Source organism: Vulpes lagopus, chromosome 1 (assembly GCF_018345385.1).
Source record: "Vulpes lagopus strain Blue_001 chromosome 1, ASM1834538v1, whole genome shotgun sequence".
In the NCBI taxonomy this organism is placed as follows: Eukaryota; Metazoa; Chordata; class Mammalia; order Carnivora; family Canidae; genus Vulpes; species Vulpes lagopus.
The window spans coordinates 54,990,997-55,015,166 of record NC_054824.1 but is presented as its reverse complement, the minus strand read 5'-3'; positions in this window follow the sequence as shown (position 1 = coordinate 55,015,166).

Genomic DNA, 24,170 nt, shown 5'->3' with positions numbered 1-24,170 from the left:
TTTCAAGGAAGCATTTCTGAGTACTGTGGATGGTCACCAGAAAGTATAGTCACTGATAAAAAAAGCCTTCTAGAAAAGTCATAGATAAAGAGTCTAAAGAGTTTTGCTGGAATTATGATTGCTGGCTCAAGCCCAGCTACCCAACCCATTCCAATTAATGAAAACTGTATCAGTGAGGAGAAAGAAGCTTCCAAACTTGGCAAGAAAGAGAGACCTGGAACAATTGGAAAAATACCCATTAGGGCTTTCCAAACTAGTATAGTTGGAAGCTTAACCCATCAGATAAAAGCTTTCTTGTCAGATAAAGGACTCCTGCAAGGCTTTAAGGAATAGAATTAAAGTTCAAGATTTTGGTACTTTACTTATTTCAGGTCTGTGTGCTCACAATTGGTGATCTCTCAAATCCTTCACATTAAACACTGATAACAGGGATCAGAAGCTCTAGTCTAACAGAAAGATTCAGGGAAAGAGTCTTTAGCTATTGCCAAAAGCTGTCTGCTCAGGAGTTTAGCATTTATCAATGTAAATAAGCCAATCAGAAAGTCATTCCAGAAATAAATATGGACAAATACCCTCTCAACTACATGCTCATCAGCACCAAATTGATGGTAACAAGCAACCAATGGTTAATGGCTATATAATTTTTATTGTAATTTTCAAGTTTCTTACATATCCAAGATAAGCAAGCATCAAGGATGCTGACGATCATTTCCAATACTCTCAAACAAGGTTCTGATTAAGCACTCACATGTGGAATTTAAGAAACAAAACAAGCAAAGGGGAAAAAATAAGAGAGGGAGAGAAAGACACACACAAATCAAGAAACAGACTCAACTATTGAGAGCAAACTGAAGGGAGAGAGTGAGGGATGAGTGAAACAGGGTGATGGTGATTAAGAAGGGCCCTTATGATTTATGGAAGTGTCAAACTACTATATCATACACCCAAAAATAATATAACACTGTATATCAACTAACTGGAATGAAAATAAAAACTTAAAAAAAATTATTTAGACATTTACAACTTCCAGAACTTGGAACACAGGGTCTTCAAAACTTAATAAAAAAAATTCACAGCAGTCCCCCAAAGACTGTACCTACAGTAGTTTTAGACAAATGTGCATGTCACTTCAGGGTAGTTGTTGAGCACTTGAGCAAAGCACAATAAACAGACACCAAGGTTAAAGGATTAGCAAGTAAAAAATCTTAACAATTCTATTTGTAGGTTACCATAGCCTCTTCCACAGGAAACCAGTAATTGAATTTAAGATTGACTTAATCCAAAACTAATGAATATGGTATTGAAATATAATGGGGGGGAAAGCACTACCTTTATTCTGACTACCAAGGCTTCCTTCTGAGAATCCCAGCCAATGTTAATGTCCATTTAGGGAAGGAAAGAAGCCGAGAACCATATGAATGTGAAGTAGATCAATAACAGAAGGTGTAAGTTTCTTTGAAATATGTAATGGATGACTAAAAATCAGAGGTTTATAAATATTTCCCTGGATCAGAGACTGCCCAAACTACAAACACATGTTAGCAAATTTAAAATAATCCTCATAAAGAAGGACCAGGAAATGTTCAATAAACAGGCATTTTAGGATCTCTGTTCCTCAGAAACATGAACATGTGTGTTGAAATGGCACACATTTTATCCACACACAGTTATGTGTGGATAAAAGCAGGCTGTTTTTTTTTTTAAGATTTGATTTATTTATCTGAGAGGGAGACAGACAGAGAGACAGAGAGAGAAAGATCATGCATGAGCGGGGAGGGACAGAGGGGGAGGGAAAAGGAATCTGAAACAGACTCTGCCCTGATCACAGAGCCTGACCCTGGGGCTCAATCCCATGACTGCGAGATCATGACCCTCATGAGTTGAATCCAAGAGTGGGATGGTTGACTGACTCAGCCACCCAAGCACACCTTACTGAAACTTTTTATCTGTGGAACCATATATAAGATGAACTTTTACATATTTTATGTCAGCACTCACATTTTCATTGCATCTTCATTCTTCATATTCCCAAGCTAGACATTTGTAATTTCTTCAAATTAAGTATATTTGAAGTTTTGTCTGGATCTTGTCAATCTACTCCTCCTGTGTTTGGCATTTCAGTTATATTCTTAATGTTTAGCACTTAGAACCAAAACCAGATTTCCCAGTTGTGGACTGGCCACTATTAATTAGAGAGAAGTTCTTACCTCCTTAATTGAATTAAGCTGCTTCTCAATTTATCCTGAGTTTGCAAGCTTTGCTGACACCATGTTAACTGCACACACAAAATACCTATCTTATAAAACCCCTAACCCTGTGTTTAAAATGAGCTCTTCCTTTTGTTATTGTGTTTTATTTTTTAGGTACATGTGTATGTAAAAAGTGTTCCTGGTAAATTTTCTATTGTTATATAGCCATTACTCAAATCTTTCAAAATATTTTTTTGTTCACAATCTGTCTTCCATTCTGTCAACTACTCTTCCTAGTTTTGTCTAGTCATAAATCCAATGGATAGCTCTTCTTTATCTGGATATTACTGAAATGTGGACTGGGAAATTAATGGACTTTCAGCATTGACCTTTAGTTTCTCTGATGATCTAGAGGTACTAGTATTTTGTTCATTTAATCCTCTCAACTACTTGTGAGATACACATTATTATTTCAATTTTACAAAACAAAAAAGAGACTTAGAACAATGATATATCTGTCCAAGGCAAGAACATAATGAAGCCAGCTCCTACTGGATCTGAGAGTCAGTTGACCCCATTTCTCCTTGACTCTGCATTAAGTGACATCATGTTGCTAGCTTGAAATTGGCCATGGTAGGCTTATATAATCAAGGAAATCATACATTTCAAACTTTCTTTTTTCCCCTAAAGGTCAGAAGTTAGGTATTTACAAACCACTGGTCCAAGCATACACAATCAGTAAGAAGCTAAACCAGGTCTTGAACTAATTATTACTTCTTATCCCAGTTTTCAGGGTCTTTATGGTACATTCTACAATATTTTTGTAATCAGATTTTAATAGTAAAAAACAGAGACAACACATCATATGAGAAGCTGGCTTTGCTCAGGTACTGCTGAAAGAGAAAACTTTTAAAGACACTGAGAGCTACTGAATAAAAACCTCCTTGATTTCATATTTTGTTCTTTTTTTTTTATTAACACATTACCAAACTGACAGTTATCTTTCATTCATTATGGACTAATCTTGAAATGCTTTTCTATCTATTTCTTTGTGGCCAGACCTTTTATAAACTGTACTTTATTGATACACCCTTAAACATATTACTAGGCACTTGTACCCACTGAATTTTAATTTATTTTGTAGAACCAATCCCAAATCCCTTTAGTTCTCTGTTTCTCTTCAGTTATTTCAGAATAAAATTACATTTATCATACTCCAAAAAGTAGCAAAGATTTGCCCAGTGGAAAATAAAGTAGAAAGTTCTTAGACTCAATTGACATGGTATGAAAAGCATTGATGCTGACTCTTTTGGACAAGGTGTTCTCCACGGTATGTCTTATAGAAGTGAAAATGTGGTGTGAGACACTACAAAGAGGTGTTTTACATGCTGAGAAGAAATTCTGACAAGTAAAACTTTTTTAAGGTAATCATAGCTCTAATTTTCCAACTTGACAACAGAGCATCTACGTTTTGTAATGCCTGGGGAGAGAGGGACCAAAAAATAAAATACTTTCTTCTTGTTGTCTTAAAAAAAATATCTTCCAGGGGAAAAAAAAAAGAGTAGTTCTCACCTTTGAATGCCTATTCTCCTCCTCCTCCTCCTCCCATTCCTCTCTCCTGTGCTATAGAGATATTCTCTATTTGACAGCTATCAGCCATATGACAACACTGTTTTTCATAGCAATGTACAGACTTTGTTTCCACTGGAGAGGCCCACTAGGCACAATTTTGGACTTGTTATTAAAGGCAAACTAATGTCCCCCAAAGATTTTTCAAAACACTTCACACCAGAATGTGGTATTTTAAAGCATTCCCATTTCCCATAATTGAATGCATTCAGCATAGAAAGAAGAAGAACATTTAGCAATACAAGAATTAATAAGAATTAATACAATCTATTCTAGAGGGTCTCATAGGATATGTATGGATTTTATGCATAATTTTATAAAAGGTAGGCTGTGCTAACTATTCAGAACTCAGCTTAAAGACCACTGACCCAAGAAAGAAAGTAAAACAGGTGAGATATTTGAAAGGGAACAAAGCATCCTATTAATATTCATTTTGTATTTAAATTGAGTACAATTTTCATCATTGGGAATATGTGCCCTGTTATAGTTTCTTGGGATGCTTGATCAAGTCATTAGTAAAACTCTGTCAGATTTCTGCATAAAATAGAAATAACCCTCTCTTCAAAATAATTTCTCAAATACTGAATGCACATTGCAAATATATTATTAACAGTGCATGAGGTCTTCAAATGATTATGATTATCACATAAAAATGGCAGAAGACAGGGTCCCTATTAATTATCATGTTAATCATATAGAGAATCACTCTCTCTAATCATTTAAATTTGGATTTATCACACAGCAATATTTTAAAGTTAGAACTTTTAAAGCTTTTAAAACAGAAAATCAGTAAACATCCAATCTTGATATAACTAATGTTCATAAGTAGATTCAGAAGTCCACCTGTTTAAAATAGGACTTAGATTTAAAGGGAGCTTTCATTATAATGGTCCTTTTTCATTGACCCTGTACATCAAAATTGCTAGTTTCTGCTCGTGTGTCCTCAACATGAACATCAGTAGCACGTGCCACATGCCACAAAGCTAAGAATAAAGAAAACAATAATAGCATTTTAAAGCTAATAAAACTTTTGGTGTATTTTAGAGCAAAACAATGCTTTCTATGCTTTTTATCTCATCTCATCTTTTCACATGAACCTGTAACCCACTGTGGTTATGAGAGCTTCTTTAGGATTGAAACTATGGGGCTATGAGCCAAACCTTCCAACTTAGAACTCTGTTAAGAAGAAATAATTATGGGGGCACCTGAGTGGCTTAGAGTTAAGCAGTTAAGTGTCTGACTCTCCATCTCGGCTCAGGTCTTGATCTCATGGTTATGAGTTCAAGCCTGGCATTGGGCTCCATGCTGGGCATAGAGAGTACTAAAGAAAAGAAAAGAAAAAAGAAAGAAAGAAAAGAAAAGAAAGTAAAGAAAAGAAGAAAGGAAAGGAAAGGAAAAGAAAAGAAAAAGAAGAAAAGAAAAGAAAAGAAAAGAGAAAGAAAGAAAGAAAAGAAAAAAGAAAAGAAAAGAAAAGAAAAAAAAGAAAAGAAAAGAAAAAAAGAAAAGAAAAGAAAAGAAAAGAAAAGAAAAGAAAAGAAAAGAAAAGAAAAGAAAAGAAAAGAAAAGACGAGAAGAGATATGAACTACATGTTTCTGGGAGTGGAGGTCTGAGTAGAGACATAGGAAAAAGATTCTGTTGTTAACCATTCCCTTTCTCTTCCTTAGATCAACTAGCCTAACTTATCTTTGATGGCAAAAGGAACAGGAAAATCTGTTTACATCAGCAGGGTGCTAAAGTCACTACTGGCCCAATTGAACTTACACGGGCTATTCTTTGTGAACAACACTTAAAAGTGGAAAAAAACAAAGAAACAAATCTGCTTACAATGTATTTTAAAAGAAACAAAACAAAACAAAATAAAAAAAAGCATTGACCTGTCAGCAGGAAAAATAAGAGTTCTGTAGAATCTTACAAGTTGGGCACCTGGGTGGCTTGGCTCGGTGGTTGAGCATCTGCCTTTGGCTCCGGGCATGATCCTGGGGTCCTGGGATCGAGTCCTGCATCCGATTCCTTGCGGAGATCCTGCTGCTCCCCCTGCCTGCCTCCCTATGTCTCTGCCTCTCTCTCTGTATCTCTCATGAATAAATAAAATCTTTTTTAAAAAAAAATTAAAATAGACACTTTTTATTTTTTTATTTTTTTTAAACTTTTTTTTTTTAATTTAATTATGATAGTCACACAGAGAGAGAGAGAGGCAGAGACACAGGCAGAGGGAGAAGCAGGCTCCATGCACCGGGAGCCTGACGTGGGATTCGATCTTGGGTCTCCAGGATCGCGCCCTGGGCCAAAGGCAGGCGCCAAACCGCTGCGCCACCCAGGGATCCCAAAATAGACACTTTTTAAAAAAAGAATCCCACAAGTTGTCAAATATATGAGTTTAAATTCACATATTTGTAAAAAAAAAAATTCCCTTTTTTATTTTATTCTAACTGTACTACCATCCCCAGTATCACCCCATCCCCCTAGTTCTACAGAGATGCCTACTTCAAGGACCAAATTCTGCTTGGCAAATTGCTTCTTTACACAGAGGAACTTATAACCTGTGAAGTCTTTTGGAGTCCTGGACCACCCTTATTGCCTGAGCTTCTTGACTCTAGTTACCTTTGTTACATGTTTACAAACCTTCTTCTGCTTCTGTACAAAATTTGATACAAATCACTCATATATTTTTATCTTACAGACCAGTTCACATTTTGAAAATTTGTTGTTTGTTATTGTAGGTTTTTTTTTTTTACTTTTTCTTTATTTGATTGGTTAATTATATATTTTCATTGACTAATCTGTTTTTCATGTAAGTCTATTTCTTAAGATGGTTGTCTGTCTATTTATTTCTGAAACACCATTTGAATGTGATCATAGTAATGTATTTTAGCATCAGTTTTATTACCAATTTTTCACTCCCTAAATACATATAGAAGCAGAAGGGAGAAACCTGGAAAGAAGGAAATCAAGAACCATTCTCATTGAATCCCAAATCACTTAATCACTTTTACCTCGAGACACTCACTAACTACATGTAGTTCAGATGCAGATGACAGTAGAGGCTTCTAGCCCTTGATAGAGCAAGATTGTCTTCTATTCTCATATAGAAAGATAGAGTGTACCACACAAACACTTTTGAGAAAAGAAGAATTTTGTAGGAATTTTGTACAACTTTTCATTGTAGTTACCAAATTTAATTTTTGTTACAATTTTTCAGTTATTTCTCTTTCTGTAATACTGTTTTGAGTGTAAAGTATTAAGTTAGTATAGGCTGGGAAATTCCTGACTACTAAGTATGATATATTTATTGTTCTCAAATTAGTTGAGTGTGAGTTAATACTAATACTAATAGATATGGGATATTGACACTGGGGTTCCTATCTTCATGGCAAATTCTATAGCCTGATAGACAAAATAGTGTGGTATAAGGGTGTAAACTCATGTGTCAAACTACATATGTTTCAATACTAATTCTGTCAGTTACCAAATGTGGGATCTCACACAAGCTATTACTTTTTCTCAGTTCAAATTTCTTCATTTGTAAAATGGAAATAATAATACCTATGCCGTAAAATCGTTCAGATGATGAAATGAGATAATACATATAAATATTTAATCCTGGACATAGTAAGTCCCCAATTAATGAGGTATCCATGAGAATATACATCAAGATTTTTTTTCCTGCAGGATGTGTAATTGACGGACAGCCCCAGCTGCTGCCTTCTACAGCCATTGAGTATGCACCAATGTTGTGCTTCCAGACAGCTGCTCCAACGACTGAACCCTGCAATGCTGCTAATGAAGGCCATTCTCACAAAACATGAAGCTTCTTTAGTGGTTGAATTTGGTTTGAGTACTCTCCAACAGCCTAACTCATAATTTCCTGGAGTTGTGCTTTGGTTTGAGATGCTTCCTACCTGATCCTTCTTCCTGTCCTAACTCCTTTGTAGATCTGACCTATGATCTGAAGACCTTCCTTTTCTCCTTTCTTCTACCACTCCCTCTTCTTGATCTTTCACAGCTCCTTCTCCCAGTAAATACCTTTCACGTTTCATCCTATCTTGGCAGTAGCTTATCCCAAACTTAACCCAGCACAACTAGTTATTACTCTCCATTTTCATCACATCTGATTCTATGTGGTTTTATTTTTAGAAAAAGAAAATGTCATCTTCTCTAAGCCAAAAAACTCAACTTCCTTCTTTCTTCTTTCTATACAAATGAAAATCAGGAAATATTGGTTCTAGTGTCAGTAGTCCCATTAACTTCTTTGATCTTGAGAAAACCACTTATTTGCTGGGGGCTCCAGATTCCTCAACTACAGAAGAGGACCATATGATTTCTAATATCTTTGGAGATCTAAAATACAGCTTTTCTATGAGCTTTTATGGACTATTCGCTCAGACAATACAAAGAAGAGCCAAGTGCTATTTCTAGGTGTCAGAAGCTCACCATCTACCAACAAAGATATATCAGATATACATAAATAACTAGATTACTTTTTTATTGTGGATCTTTAAATATGAATAAATAGTCACCCAAAGACATGGCGGGCTCTATGTTTATTCCATCACCCTTTTGGGTAGCCCTGAGAAGGTTTGTAGAAAATGACAAATGCATTACTTCTCTAAGAGACAAATGCATAAATATTTGTGACATTGTGGTTATTCGTCACCTTTTTGGTTGGAAAATGATAAAAAACGGTTGTCCAAGAGAGGATAAGAAACAAGAGATAAGTTCCTTGTAATATTTTAGAGAAAATAATCCTAGAGAGCATAAAAGAACTCTGGATGTGTAGTCATTTTCCTAAGGGATATATTCTGCTAGGTAAGTTAATGAATCTCAGCTTCTATCTGCATAAACACAAGCATCACAGGAAAATCTGCCTCATGGGCAATTTTATAAACATTTCTTTCATCTGATTTTAAATTTTTGATTTTTCAAATCAATCGCTCTTTATTTCTATTTCATAAAATATCACTATTATAAATGTAAAATAGACTAAGATGAAATTTAAAAAAACAAATATAGGAAAGGGGAAATAGAGATCACCACATCTCACCATTGGGTAATTGTTCAACAGTGTAGTGTATTTTACCCCAGTGTTTTTATTCTATGGTTATATATTCTGAAACTGACACTACTAAGTATAGTTTTGAATATTTTTTCACTTTAAATTGTATCTAGACACTCTCCCTTAATCACAGTGTCATCAAAACATGTCTAATAATTGTACAATGTTTTCATTTGTATGTGTGGTATGTGTGCTAATTCCCCTATTTTTGAATAGCTAAATTATTTCCCACTTGGGCCTTTACTAGTGATACTGTGTCTCAAGTAGAAATTTGTTTTCTTGGGATGCCTGGGTGGCTCAGCAGTTGAGTGTCTGCCTTTGGCTCAGAGCATGATCCCAGAGTCCCAGGATCAAGTCCCACATCAGGCTCTCTTCATGGACCCTGCTTCTCCCTCACCTGTGTCTCTGCTTCTTTCTCTCTCTTTCTGTGTCTTTCATAAATAAATAAAATGTTAAAAAAAAAAAAAACAAAAGAAAGTTGTCTTCCTCCAAGTACAGGTACACTCACAATCCATTCTACAGAAACCAACTACTGTGGCCCCCTCTGGAAATGACACATGTTTGGGGCAGTACTGGGAAGCACACAAAAGAGAACCAGTCTATGGACTGGACAATAGTCAATGAGATTTCTGCCAGAAGCTCATTCATATTTATTTATGAATGAATGAGGGTATACTAAAGGCATTCAAAGAGGTCAGAGTCTCCTTGTAAAGGCAGAAAACAAAATATAGAGAGAAAGCTGTTAAGCTGAATCTAGCAGGAACATCCATGAAGTAGTGAGAAGAGATTCAGGCAAGAGTCAGGAGCATCAAAAAACAAAGATAAAGAACAACTTAACTGAAGTGACAATTTATAAGAAGAAAAAGCAATGGGCACATGCTACTAAGGATGGGATGAGATGATCCTCCTAGAGAAATTTCAGCATGCCCTGAATGACTCCCTCTCCCTGCCCTTTATTCCAAATTGTATGCCACTCTGACTTAAGCCTGGCTGAACATGTTTTTCTGTTTTCCTTACCTACCCGTGTAGCTTTACAACAAACTTTATACAACCTGAGGGCCAATTTGCACATTACTTATAAATTAAGAGTCTGTTATATACATCACTAAAATAAAACTTGAGTATATACTCTTGTCACATCTGTGATTATCCTTAAGATGGTTTTGGAAATACAATATATTGGTCAAAACACAAGAATATGCTTAAGGCTTTTCCATAATATCAAATTACTCTCCGGGAATAAGTTGCTAATGTGAACCGCCACAGACAGTGCATGAAAAGAAGATTCCAGCCTCCCGCATCACCACTGCATATAATTTTTAAAATATTTGTCAATTTAAAAATCTAAAATAGTGTCTCAGAATATTACCGTTAAGTTCCTTTGATCATCACATAGGCTAAACCTTTAATGTTTATTGTCTATTTGCATTTCTTTTGTTGTGAAATATTGTCTGCTATGGGTCCAGATTCAACCATTAGTTATTCTTAATAGTGATAAGATTCTTTCTCTGTGACAGAATCAACCAGATCATACTTGAAACTTCAAGTGTTTGTTCTTGAGGATTGTCATATATATGATAGATTTATTTCCCCCCTTTGCTTTTATCTGAATAGTTTTGGGGATAGAGAAAAGCATGAATAAGTCTGTTATCATGAATTTGATCCCCAAGTGAACTAATTAGTGTCTTTATGTTCTATGGCCACTTAATGCACTTATTTTCAGGTCAGTTCATTATAATGGTACCAGGGGAGGGAGTGAGGATGGTTTAATGCAAATCCTCCTTCACAGATAAAAGAAGCAAAGCGTTCCTAGTTGGTGTAAAGGTGAGAGTCCTAGAGCCCTGCTTGGTCTCCCCTACCTTTCCCTCCACATTTTACTTTATGGTGCCTCTGTAAAATCCTGAGTTCCCATGAAGCACAATATGAAAATCAATGGAGTTACAATATTAATGAAAAATACAACAATTTTATATGTGAGTATTTGAGGCTCAGAAATATAATCACTTCTTGGCCTTTTAGCTAAGATCAAGTGCAAAAATATAAAGCAAGGTAGTAATAACTGCTTAATTCCCACTATCTTATTGCTGTTCGGGTCACAGAATAATATATAAGAAAATTTTTTGTAAACTGAAAGGGAGAACCACATATACAAAGGACACTATGGTCAGAAAAAATAAAAGTAATATTCATAATGATCCCCTAATTCTGGGGCAGCCTGGATAAAAAGAAAAGGCAATGATAATCAATAACCATTATTTACACAGCCTAATATGAAATACAGCAACTTTCACATTTGACTATGTTCACTTGTTCTGTGCTCTTTTACATCATAGGAAAGAAGATCAAGCATTCTCAAAAGAATATCAATTTTCCTCTGTCATTAGAATATACCTTTATTGACTAAGTAATTTATTTAGACTGATAGAAAAGCTGTCTACCTATGCCCATTAAGCAAAATGACTCCCAAACTTAAGAGATCATGGGTTTAAAATAGGATGTGATCAAGGACTCTCTTTTAGGAAGCAGGCCAGCCCTAGGCAAAATAACAGTGTTGTCTATTCAACAACTCCCTATTCCCCTCTGTTTCTATCTCTTCTCTCCTCAAGCTCCTCTTCTCTTGTGTTTTTGAGCCCCTGCTAGCCCAGGCTCACAATCAAGGGGCCAGGCCTCAAGACACACTTCTCTCCTAAGCTCTGCACTCATATCTAAACATATTTTTTTTTCTGTGACTCCTTCTCTCGGGAATATAGGAAATAGAATTTAGCTAGTTAAACTCAACAATTGAATCATTTCTAATGAAGACCCTGACAAAAATTATCATATCATCTCATCAAGATACTATTCTTTTAATCATTCATTCAATAAGCATCTCTTGAATGCCTTTCATGTTCTAGATGACACTGATGTAACGATTACCAAGACAATAGTCTCTGCCCTCCCAGAGCATACAAACAGAGGATGCAGGCAAGTAAACAGGTGGTTTTAATATAGAATGACAAGTTTAATTTTGGAAAGTTTATGTGCTATGGCAACATATCTAAAAAACAAAATTATGTAGAATTTAAGGATCAGCAAATCATTCCAGAATAAAGTATAGCTAGGAAAGAAGGTACAGAGTGATGGTTAGGAGTTCCAAGGCATAAAGCCAGGCTAGCTGAGCTCAAATACACACCTGCCACGTATGAGTCATGTGACTTCCAACTAGGGACTCCATGTCTTTGGGCCTCATTTCCTCTCCATAAAATGAAGGTAATAGTGGCAGCACTAAACTCACAGGACTGTTGTGAAAATTTAAATGAAATGCTACACACAACAGCTTAGAAGAAAATGAAATAAAACAGTACACACAATTGGCATACGGCATATGCAGAAATACAAATTACTATCATTAAATTAAGACCATAAAAATGAGTAGGAGTCAAGTGAGCTAAGGAAAATGAGGTAAGAGAGAGACAAAGAGAACAGTATGTGTCAACGTTAGAAATAGAAAGCAAGATTTGCTGGGACACCTGGGTGGCTCTGTAGTTGAGCATCTGCCTTTGGCTCAGGTCATGATCCTGGGGTCCTGGGATAGAGTCCCACATCCAGCTCTTCACAGGGAACCTGCTTCTCCCTCTGCCTATGTCTCTGCCTCTCTCTGTGTGTCTTTCATGAATGAGTAAATAAAATCTTTTTTTAAAAGCAGTATTTGCTGACAAATTAGAGAAGGTCAGGGTAGTGATTTCTGCTTTTAGCATGTTGGAATAATGAGGACTTACCTTCTCAGTTTAGACAATTAATACTGGAAAAATACATGAAACAATATTTTCTAGTCATTAGACAGTAGGCAACACTGGACAGTGACCCTGAGAGAAGGGAAACAAATAAGGTGAAGTCAGCCCTGCAAGTGCCTCACCTCCATGCATTGTGGGATTTTCCAGATCACAGCACCTGGTGAGGCAAGCCAAATGGATTACCAGAGTTTCCCTGAATGGAGGAGGCAAAATATGGAATTCCAGGAGGCCAAGATGGCTAGAACTTGCAGAGCAGAGTATCACAGGACAGAAAGCTGCACAGACAAAACCTGTCAACCTTCACTGGGGCCTCCAGGTACTTAATGGCATATATATATATGAGCAAACTACTGAGACTGGAGAAAGAATCATCAGAGAGAAGCAGGTGAAACTGTCACCGAAGTTCATACAGGGCAAGGAAGAATTCATGTGTCCACCAGCCGGCATGGTGAGCGCTCCTCACATACAGAGAATCGTGTGCAGAATGCAGAAGGGCACTGCCTCATTAGTGACACTAAAGAAGCCCTAGACTACAAGCTGTCTTGTCCTTCCTAACAAAGTTCACAAACAAGCCTCAAAAAGATTAAACTTAGCTGCAGCCCAGAACAAAGCCCTAAATATTATAAGAATTGGAAAAAAAATCCAGCAATAACAATATAAGATTCACAATGTCTGGTGACCAATCAGAAATTAATAGGCAGATTAAAAGAAACAGAAAAATATTACTCATTAACAGGAGACAACCAGATAATAGAAACACATGAGAAATAAGATACTCTAAAATTAAACAAAGACTTTAAAAGAACTATCATAAATGTATGCCACACATTCCAGAAGGTAAAGGACAGTATAAGTATGATGAGGCCAGAAATGAAAGATATTTTTTTAAAAGTGAATTCCTAGACATGAAAAACACAATACTTAGATAAGAATATCAATGGATGAAAATAACAGCAGATTAGACACTACAGAAAACAGAAAACAATGATCTTTAAAACCTAGCAATAGAAATTACCCAGCATGAAACACACAGAGGAGAAAAGATCAAAGTAGTTCGGTGTAGGTTTGGCAGAGACATCAAGGAAAAGTAGCAATGGAGAAGAGGTAGAGAAGGAATAGAAGCCAACTCATACAGGAATGAATAAGCTCCATTAATCAGGTTATAGTTAATGTGTTAGCTAAAAGGAATATTTCAACAAACTGAATATTTTCAACAAGGGAATATTTCAATTTCACCATGTAGGTTCTGAGTAAAGGTATATTTGGGCAGAGGGATTCCTTTGTAGCCCTTCAAAAATTGCCATTTCAAAATTCCAAAATGTCCACCAAGAGTTGCAAAAATGAGTAAACTGTGGTATACTCACATACTGGAATACAGCAGAAAAAATGAAAAATCTACAACCACATATGGCAAAATGGGTGAATATACTAACATAATGTTTGACAAAGGAAGCCAAATTCAAAAGAGCACAAACTGTATAATTCTATACTGAACAAAAACAGGCAGATTAATCAATGGTGTTCAAACTGAGAATGGGCGTACGCTTGGAGGTAGTGACATGAAGCAGGTGCAGGGGGGCTTCTGGGGTCCCAGTAAAGTTATGTTGCTCAATCTAAATTGCCATTACGTGGAGAAAATTCAGTTTATGAAAACTCACTGGCTGACATTTTTATGATACATGACTCTCCTGTGTGCACATTTCTCTGCAGGAACCTGTTTTTGAAGTGTGCCACTAAGAAGGTTGACTGAGTCGTATCTGATGAGAAGCAGCTAGGAGAGGGACAGGTACAAATGGATAATTCAGTGTTTAGACTGATGTAGCAATATTGATAGAGGTGGTAGTGGTGTTTTGCTTTGTTTTGTTTTGTTTTTCCCAATCAGAATCTGCAGATTCCAGAAACCTGAGCTGGAGAATTTGCATTAGGGTTACCTCATTCAGTCCCTAATGCCACAGGTCAGGCAGTTCCCCGAGGCACTCTCTCAGCGGCTCTGGTGGGTTCTGTTTTCACTCACTCTGTTGATAAAATTCTCAGAGCCCAGGACACAAAGGAGCTTCAAGTGCATGATAACTTCAGCAAATGCTTCATCTCTTATTCCTTCTTTTCCCATTTTGCTTACAGTCAGGCATATCCTAAAGGTATGTGAACTTTCTTTTACAGAGCGTTTATTGTGTGTCATAGAGCACAGTCCCTTGATATGAGAAGAGAATAACTAACTTATTTATTAGCATTTGAAGGAAACTTTTGACAGTTATTTGAAACTTGATTGTAAATGCTACTGAATTATGACTATTTTGCCCTCTTTTTCAAACATCAGGCTTCATCCTACTAATTTTTCTTTTTAGTTAAATAGTAGCAATGTAACAACTGAAATGTCTCTTCTATTAGCAAGGATACAGTTTTTTTTTCCCTCTACATTCCCTCTCTCTCTCTCTCTCTCTCTCTCTCACTGTACTGTTGTTCTCCTCAGATGCACAGATAATTTTTACGATCATCCAATAGAACCATTAGCCAAAAATAGAAAAATAGAAACTTATCTATAAATGACTTGGGTAAGAAGATGATTAAGATGGTTAAGTAGTTAGTAGATGATAGATATAGGTAGATAATGGTGATAGATGATGATGATGATAGATAGGTGATGATTATGATGATGATGATAGATGATAGATAGATAGATAGATAGATAGATAGATAGATAGATAGAAAGTTAACCTCTATTTAACCAAGTATCTGGGCACAGACAGCAGCTCTTTAGGTATGGCCTTGTAAAGAATGCTACATTTATTGTTCTTTAGAAGAAATATTATACAACTCTTTTAAAATAAATCTTGTAACCAAATGTTCATTTTCTTTAAAATGTTAGTCTTTACCCAAACTCATACAAACATCTCTGATAAAAGTCTGATTCTGTTCACACATAACAATGTCCACAAATGAAACAAAATTGTTAGAATTCTATCACTGGCTATAACCTTTTACATAATTTGAAAGGTTTGAACAGGGCAGCCCAGGTGGCTCGGTGGTTTAATGCTGCCTTCAGCCCGAGGTGTGATCCTGGAGACCCAGGATCGAGTCCCAAGTCGGAATTCCCTGCATGGAGCCTCCTTCTCCTTCTGCCTGTGTCTCTGTCTCTCTCTGTGTCTCTCATGAATAAATAAATAAAATATATTTTTTTAAAAAGGTTCGAACATTCACCTGTGTGTGTGTGTTTGAAATTACCCATCTTAAAAGTAATAGTAAAGGACACAGTTTCACTTTGCTGTATAGTTAATTTTTTTGCAAAGGACAAGCACATAGGGAGTCACACAAGACTACATGCCTCTCCAGGTACCTATTGGCACAGGCTGTGTGAGCCACCAAAACTTTGTAAAAAAACTGTGCTCCGATCCCCTTTAAGATGTTTCTCCTAGACATGGAAGGCAGCTTCTAGACCCATAGCCCCATATCCTATAGCATGCCACACTCATCAGTCAAGGCATTTTTCTTCTGGCGCTAAGAAGCATTCCTTAGCCTACAGATCTAAGCCTACAAATATTAATCATTTCTCTGAAATCACAGTCCCCTCAACTTTTAGAGCAAGAAAAAATTAAGATGATAGGAATCTAATAAAATGCTTGATGTAAAGTAAGTATTCATTGTGTGGCTGTCAATTATTAATTAAATTAACTCATTCAGTCTCTTAATTCCACAACTGAGAATCAGGTTTATTAATTGACTTCCTGTGACTATGAGTCATTTCTACCTCTAAAGAGATTTTGCCTTCTCCATCACTTTGGTCACTTAGCATATGTCTTAAATGTGTGCTGTCAGATTTCATAATCTCATTTACTATTCCTAATAGGCTATAACCTTCCAGAGGGAGAAACTGTATCTACACACCTGTGTTATAGTCAGAACATTCATGGTTATTGTTGGTGTGTGTGTGTGTGTGTGTCTGTGTGTGTGTATGTGCTTACATGCACACACATGTATAGTCATTATAGGCAAATCTAAATTTATAGTAGGGAACATGTGAACCTCTCTCCCAAACAAAGAACCTTTTTTAGTTGGAGCCCAGAAAAATCTTCCTCAGGAGCCAGGAAGTTTAGTGATTTTTTTACCCATTCTTAAAAAAACTAGCAAGAAGCAGAAAATTACCAAGGCTGATATAAAATATGAAAATAAGGAATGTGTATTTATAAAGTTTGCATAATCCAAAATTACAGTTACTCTATGTAAGCCATGCTCTATGATTGACAAGGAAAAATGGAAGAAGGTACATTTAGCTTGATCACAAAAATATATAAAACTTTGTAATACGTTCATGCTACATTATTAGGCGTGGTAATGTCTGATTGGATATCTGGGTCCCTCCTTAATGTCCCCTATATTTTATCATATAATGTCCCCTTTTTCATAGCAAAGGTGTTGTGAGAAGCTTTCCCGACACTACAATTAAATATTTATTTGCTTTGCCCAAAACACAGTTCTGCAAAGAAATACAGCCAATAGCTCCAGAATCCTCAATTTTTCTGGACTATTACTATACCATTTGTATACAAAAAGAGAATAACAAGGATGCTGTGAGGTCTAATCTCCTCACCTGTGGTTTAGACATTTCAGATTTGGATAATATGGGAGACAAGAAAACAGTATGCACCAAGCACTCTGCTTGCTTCTTCTTTCTTTCTCAGAAATCAAAACAATAACAAGCCAAAAGGTTATTAAAAATATAAATCTTTCAAAGTACTGTGAAGTTAAAAAGAGCATTTTTGCTTTGCTCTTGGGCAAGTAGAATGCATTCCTGCTGGCACAGGGCTACCCTCAAGACTTTCCACCTGGGAATATTTGACAATCTGAGCACAATTAGAGGCTGAGAATCCATTCTTGTCCCCAGGAAGAGAGATGTTAAGCTTCCAGCTGTACTTTTGAGCATTGCACAGATCTGGAATGACAAAATTGTACACTTTGAGGAGCCTTGATCATCAAGGTGGTCTACCCCATAAGATATCTGCCAAACTGTAAACCAGTGCATGGTGTGATACTAAAAGACTGATATAAAGTCTCTTAAAAGCAGGGAGAAATTCCCAGATTTCTATTAAGAGTGCTTGACAACCTCACCCTAGGAACTTGAATGAACAATTGGCTACATCTCACTAACCTACAACTCAAGACTTAACCCAGGCAGTCCTTAATTGGATAAAAGCGATCAGATTCCCATTCTAACTGGCTGGCAAAGGAGAGGGAAAATCCTCTCTGAAGGAAGATAACGTTATCTGAAACTTTTTTAACACAATGTCCAGATGCAATAAAACCTACAGGCATAGGGGCTATCTGGCCGATAACCAAAATAATAATAGATAAGAAAACAGATCCACAAATTGATCTACTATTGGAATTTGTAAAGAACCTTTATAAATATGATTAATTTGTTCATGAAAATAGAGAAAATGATGGGCAAAAATAGACTAAAGTTATAAAATTTCTCTTAGAATTATAACCTCTGAAAAGAATCAAGTGGACATGCCAGAAGAAAAAAATGTAATATCTGATCTGAATGAAAATCTGTAACAGCAGATTAGACACAACAGAATTAGAAAACTGAGAGAATGGGCAACAGAAAACACATACTAGAACACAACAGAGTATATTAGACTTGTAGGACACACAAAGATAGTGTAACGTATGTTTAATGAGTTTAATAGGAAGAAAAGAAAAAAACCAATATTTAATAAGTAATGGTCAAGTGTTTTACAATACTGATTTTTTTTAAGATTTTATGTATTTATTCATGAGAGACATACAGAGAGAGGCAGAGACATAGGCAGAGGGAGAAGCGAGGAGCCTGATGTGGGATTTGATCCCAGGACCCTGGGATCATGACCTGAGCTGAAGGCAGACGCTCAATCACTGAGCTACACAGGTGCCCCTGCAATACTGATTTTAAAAAATCAATTTCCACCTTCAGGAAGGTCCATAAATTCCAAAAAGAATAAATTCAAAGAAAACCAAGCCTAAATAAATCCCACACTGCTGAAAACTAAGTAAAATCTTAAAAGCGGCCAGAATAAAGATATAGTATCTTCAAAGGAGCAGCAAGATTGACAACCGACTTTTCTTTTGTTTGTTTGTTTGTTTTCAAGAATGTTTTTTTAATAATAAATTTATTTTTTATTGGTGTTCAATTTGCCAACATACAGAATAACACCCAGTGCTTTTCCCGTCAGGTGCCCCCCTCAGTGCCCGTCACCCAGTCACCCCCACCCCCCGCCCTCCTCCCCTTCCACCACCCCTAGTTCGTTTCCCAGAGTTAGGAGTCTTCATGTTCTGTCTCCCTTTCTGATATTTCCTACCCATTTCTTCTCCCTTCCCTTCTATTCCTTTTCACTATTATTTATATTCCCCAAATGAATGAGACCATATAATGTTTGTCCTTCTCCGATTGACTTATTTCACTCAGCATAATACCCTCCAGTTCCATCCATGTTGAAGCAAATGGTGGGTATTTGACGTTTCTAATTGCTGAGTAATATTCCATTGTATACATAAACCACATCTTCTTTATCCATTCATCTTTCGATGGACACCGAGGCTCCTTCCACAGTTTGGCTATTGTGGACATTGCTGCTAGAAACATCGGGGTGCAGGTGTCCCGGCGTTTCATTGCATCTGTATCTTTGGGGTCAATCCCCAGCAGTGCAGGGGCAAGATGGCGGAAGAGTAGGGTCCCCAAGGACAACTGACTTTTCAGTAGAAATCAGGAAATCTAGAAGACAACTAAGGAGCATCTTTAAAAACGCTGAAAGGAAATAGTATGATGGTGTTTAGGGAAAAAGAGTTATTAAGAATATGTTTTACTCATAATAGTCTTCAATGAGATGTACACCAAATATTTTGGAAAGACATACGAAATCTATAGGTTAGTGGCTCCTAGCAGGGATATGTGGAATACCCATGGGCATAATAAATACTTTCCTAAACATAGAGTTCCCTAGACTTCTTGAGGGAAGCTAGAGAGCAAAAATCAGAAAACTTGAAAAGAGATAAAGTAATAAGATGCCAAACTCACCCTAGCCCTGAGACGGAGCTATGAGTATGGATGTTCCTTTTCCAAGATGAAGTAGACGTGATCTCTCTATAAATTATTCAGTTGTTCATAAATGGCACAGTTCTGTGTGCCAGGTCCCTCAGCTCCAAACCTTCCTTTTCGCACTCTATGCACAGTGCTAGGGCTGAGATATTGTAAACCACATTTTGGTTTTGCCAGATGGCTTTCTCTTAAGGTCTTCTCATGGGGGCCACTGAATGCAGGTTGCAAGGCTGGAGGAGGAAGAGGAGGCTCTTCAATTCTCTTTTGGATGCTGATACTGCCAGCGTTGCATCAGCAACAGGGCCCTACTCTGGCAGTGGCAGTGCTTTCCAGCTTCTGGCTTCTTCAGACTCTCCCTGGGTAAATCTTATTGTGCCCATCAGCAGGGCATAACTTCCTTAGAGGTGAGTGTCAGCTCTGCAGAACCACTTGTTCAAGCTTCTAAATTCCAATAAGCCCAACCTCTTCCCATACACACACTACAAATACACAGATGCACACATGTGCAAACACCTCTTGCTTAATTCACACAAATATTTCGGTGACAATAATTGCTCAAAGTACCTATCTAGTCACTTCAGTTTCATGTGTTTTTAAAACAAAGATTATCTATCTACATGTTTTGTTTTATTTTTTTTAGTGTATAGTCATAAACAATAATGCCTCTAATGTTAAAGGAAATGTAAAAATATCTGTTTAAGGAAAAAAATTCAAGATACAAATGTGTAATTGGTCATCATCTTTGGAAGACAGAACTGTAGGTAACCTTTTTCCCCCACATATTCTAAATTTTTAAAAATGCTATAGTATGAAAGCAGTGCCCATTTGAAACTACTTTAATTGTATTATTAATGTGATACCAATCAATCTTTGAGCAGCTTAAAATCTAATGAATTGCCTAGATATACTCACTATTTTTACTGCCTTTATCCTTATTTGCTTTCTAGGAAATAAATGCAATTTGGTTTCTCAGAAGCCTGATAAAAAGACCTGCATTTGCTACTGTGCGCCTGCATGCCCAAACTGGTAGTTTACAGCCTGTGTCCATCTGTTTGGTTCAATATTTTTATGTCATTACTTTTCAGCAATTTAGGCCTCTGTTCCTCTCATTGCCCTGACTGGTAGAAACCACAGATGTGATTGTCAGAAGCTTTTTGCCTAATCACTATTAAGATCTGATGTTAGGCTTTTCTAGCAAACTATCTCCTTTATCATTTGTGACTATAAATTACTATTAGTAATAACTATCATAATTTCTGTTATCATCTTACTAATATAGCATTAATTATAATAAAAACTGGGACTCTGGATAAAATATCCTCAAGGGGGAAAAGGAGAACAGTGAAGTCCTGACTGCTTTGGTCAGCAGCCTTCTGTTATTTCTCCTATACCAATGTTTACCCCTTCAACCCATTTAATTTATTCTTTAAAAAAGATCCAGGAGAATCACTCACATTAAGATATGCATCACTGCTACAACCCAAATCATTCTTTAAAAAAAAAAAAAACAGGGTTACAAATTTCCCCACAAATAGTTTTGCTAGAAACTTTGGAATTTGTGTGTATATTGCTTGTATTGACCTTTTATCATACTCTAGTTTTCAAAAGTCTTATACAACAATTTATAATAATTGACTAATGCATGATTAAATAAAGATATTTACGTATCATTTAGACTTTTAAGATTTTTGGGGGGGCTTTACTGTCCTGTTTCCACCATGATTTTCCCTGGTTCCTCTCCACCATGAGGTCTGGGTATAGGAAAAAGATATTATATTTTAACCTCATGGCATTGGAGGAAGGAGCTGGTTCCCTCATATATACAAAGTGGTGATCTTTGAAGGATAGCTGGTCTGATTCTGGGGCATCTTCCAGTGTGGGTTGCCATTATTTGTAGATAAGAACATTCATAGTCATGTCTCTGGGCTTTGCCATTTTCCAGTGCTAAAGATTTCCACCTTGTAGTCCATCTTGTCTTCTGTCCTAAAATAGCCTATCTCAGCCTTGTGAAAACTGGAATATGTCTAAGTAAGGCATTAATAATAATCTTTTCCTTTATGAAAAAGTTTTTCATGAATCTTTTCCTTCTTTTATCCAGCTGTAGTAAACCCACTATCCAGCTGTGTAAACCCACATTTACACAGATGTGTAAAACCCACAGATGGACATTTCCTGAAACTTTCTTCTAGCATCCAACAAAGCAAAGTTAAATTAAGAGAGAGATAATTCCTTTGTATGATCCAATTTTCTGCTCCCAGGGTGTAGGAATAAGAATAATGCTATTGACTCATTAGTAAATAAATAATCAAGCAGTTCACTTGGCTCTTTGGTGAAAAATGCTGATATAAATTATCTTTATAAAGAAGAGACAGATTAGTGAAACTGGCATTCTTTTTGCAGTTTTGACTGTCTATGGCTTCTCTTTCCTTATTCTTCCTGGTTCTTCTAGTCTTTGTTCCCACACTAGCTATCTTTCACGTTGTTTCTCCCAGCAGTTTTTCTCTCAGCTTTATAGAGACCCAATAAACTTGTGAAAATAAGAGAAAACTAGCAAGCTTTAGCAATGCTGAAGGACTATAATGAATAGTTCCAGCGAAGACTCTAAAATGGCATGATATGCCACTAAGTATAATGAAATCCCAGAAGCAAGTAGAATGGTTATATACAAACATATCCATAACCTCTCCTCTCACATTTGCAGCAGTAGAACTCCAGGGTGAGCTGAATGTGGAACACATCGGGTTAGCCCCGAAGACCTTAGTGAATTCTCCGGTGGTACAGCACCTTCAGTTGATGTGCAGTGAACTGCAGGGCAAAGATGATAGCATCTGTTTGTCTGTGGTTTTCTAAGGTGGCCCTACAAAGTGTTACTGAGGTATCCACTGCCCCCGAGCCATCAAGGCAAACAACTGACAGTTTCTGAACGTCTCAGCCCTAACAAGCTCTGGGAAGGTACTTTAAACAAAATTCACAAAAAGAAGTAGACTTAGAAGTGATTTCTGAATGTTTTCTTGGGAAAACACACAGGGCATTGGTAGGAGAGGTGTGATAATTGAAATGTGATGGATTTATAGTTTTTGCAATATGACTTATCTCTATTGTACATGGATCTGATATCTACAAGTTTATGTCCCTTGAAAGAGAGCCAAATACACAGCCAAATTAATCAGAACCTGATATTGAACTGGCAGCAAAAATATAAGTTCTGCTTCTTTCCCTTCATTCATCTCATCTATGTGTGTGTTTCAAAAATGAAGCATTAAAATTCACCCTTGTTCTAACAAGGAATGAATCAAAAGCTAATAAGTTTAGCAATTCAAACAGTCCCTGCCTTAGCCCCTGGTCTAGAGCTGTCCTCCAATAACCATTCTGAAGTAGGTAGTAGGAGATCAGTCAGACCTGAGTTTATACCCCTACTCATCAATCTACTGCATGAGGACTTCCAGTTTTGCTTTCTCATCTTGAAACTGAGGAACATATTCCCTATTTCTAAAGGCCACTGTGAGTATAAAAGCAAATAGACACACTGTCCTAGCATAGGTATTATTGGCCCTCAGTAAGAGAGATGTTATCACTTTAGCTTATGTCCTCCTCCAAGATTAAAAAAACAAGCCACTTAATTTATTCTGTAGACTTTAAAATAATTAATACCATCTCACACTTAATCCTGAGGGCACACAACAAAAGAACAGAGGAAATTGTTCAAAATATACACAATAAGTTAACATAATAAAATCGGTCTTATTGCACATAGATCTGATTTCTGCTCTACATTTCAAGAGCCCTCCCCCAGAAAAATTCTTATCAAAATTGGGTCATATCTATTCAGTGATGTTCCGTGGGTACTTAGACTACGTGGTTTTGCAGCCAAAGGGCTTTGGAACTGAATTCCTACCCATATTCTCCACAGTTAATCCCAGTGGGAAATGCAACTGCAAACTTTGCTCAGCTCAAGTTAGAGTTAAAATGAGATCCGCGTGGGAGGCAGCGCAGTTTGGAACATTCACATACAATACAGGATGCATCTTTAATGCAAGAAAAGGGCTCATTGGGAGCAGAAGGCATGAAAGCTTGAAATACCAGAACTGATGTTGGGAGCAAAGCTTCCCAGTGAAAGGAGAGCTGATTTACTTTTGCAGAAAGATACCAAGGGAAGAGTACATCCCAATTTGCCCTTGAATTGGAAAGCTCGTTGATTGCTTATACACCACTGCCAGGTCTTAAATTCATTACCAGGTAGATTTTAGATTACCTTCGGAAGAATCTCTGACACACTGTAACAATTGGATCAATCATTGTTTTATTAAACCGATATTAATTAAACATTTTCACCTTTTAGTGGGACTTGTTAGATCCTGATTAGCCATGACAGATCATTATTTTCAGCAGAACATGGTCAAGATCCAGCAACGAGCACTGAGATGTAATCAGGCACCAATGTATGCTGGAATTA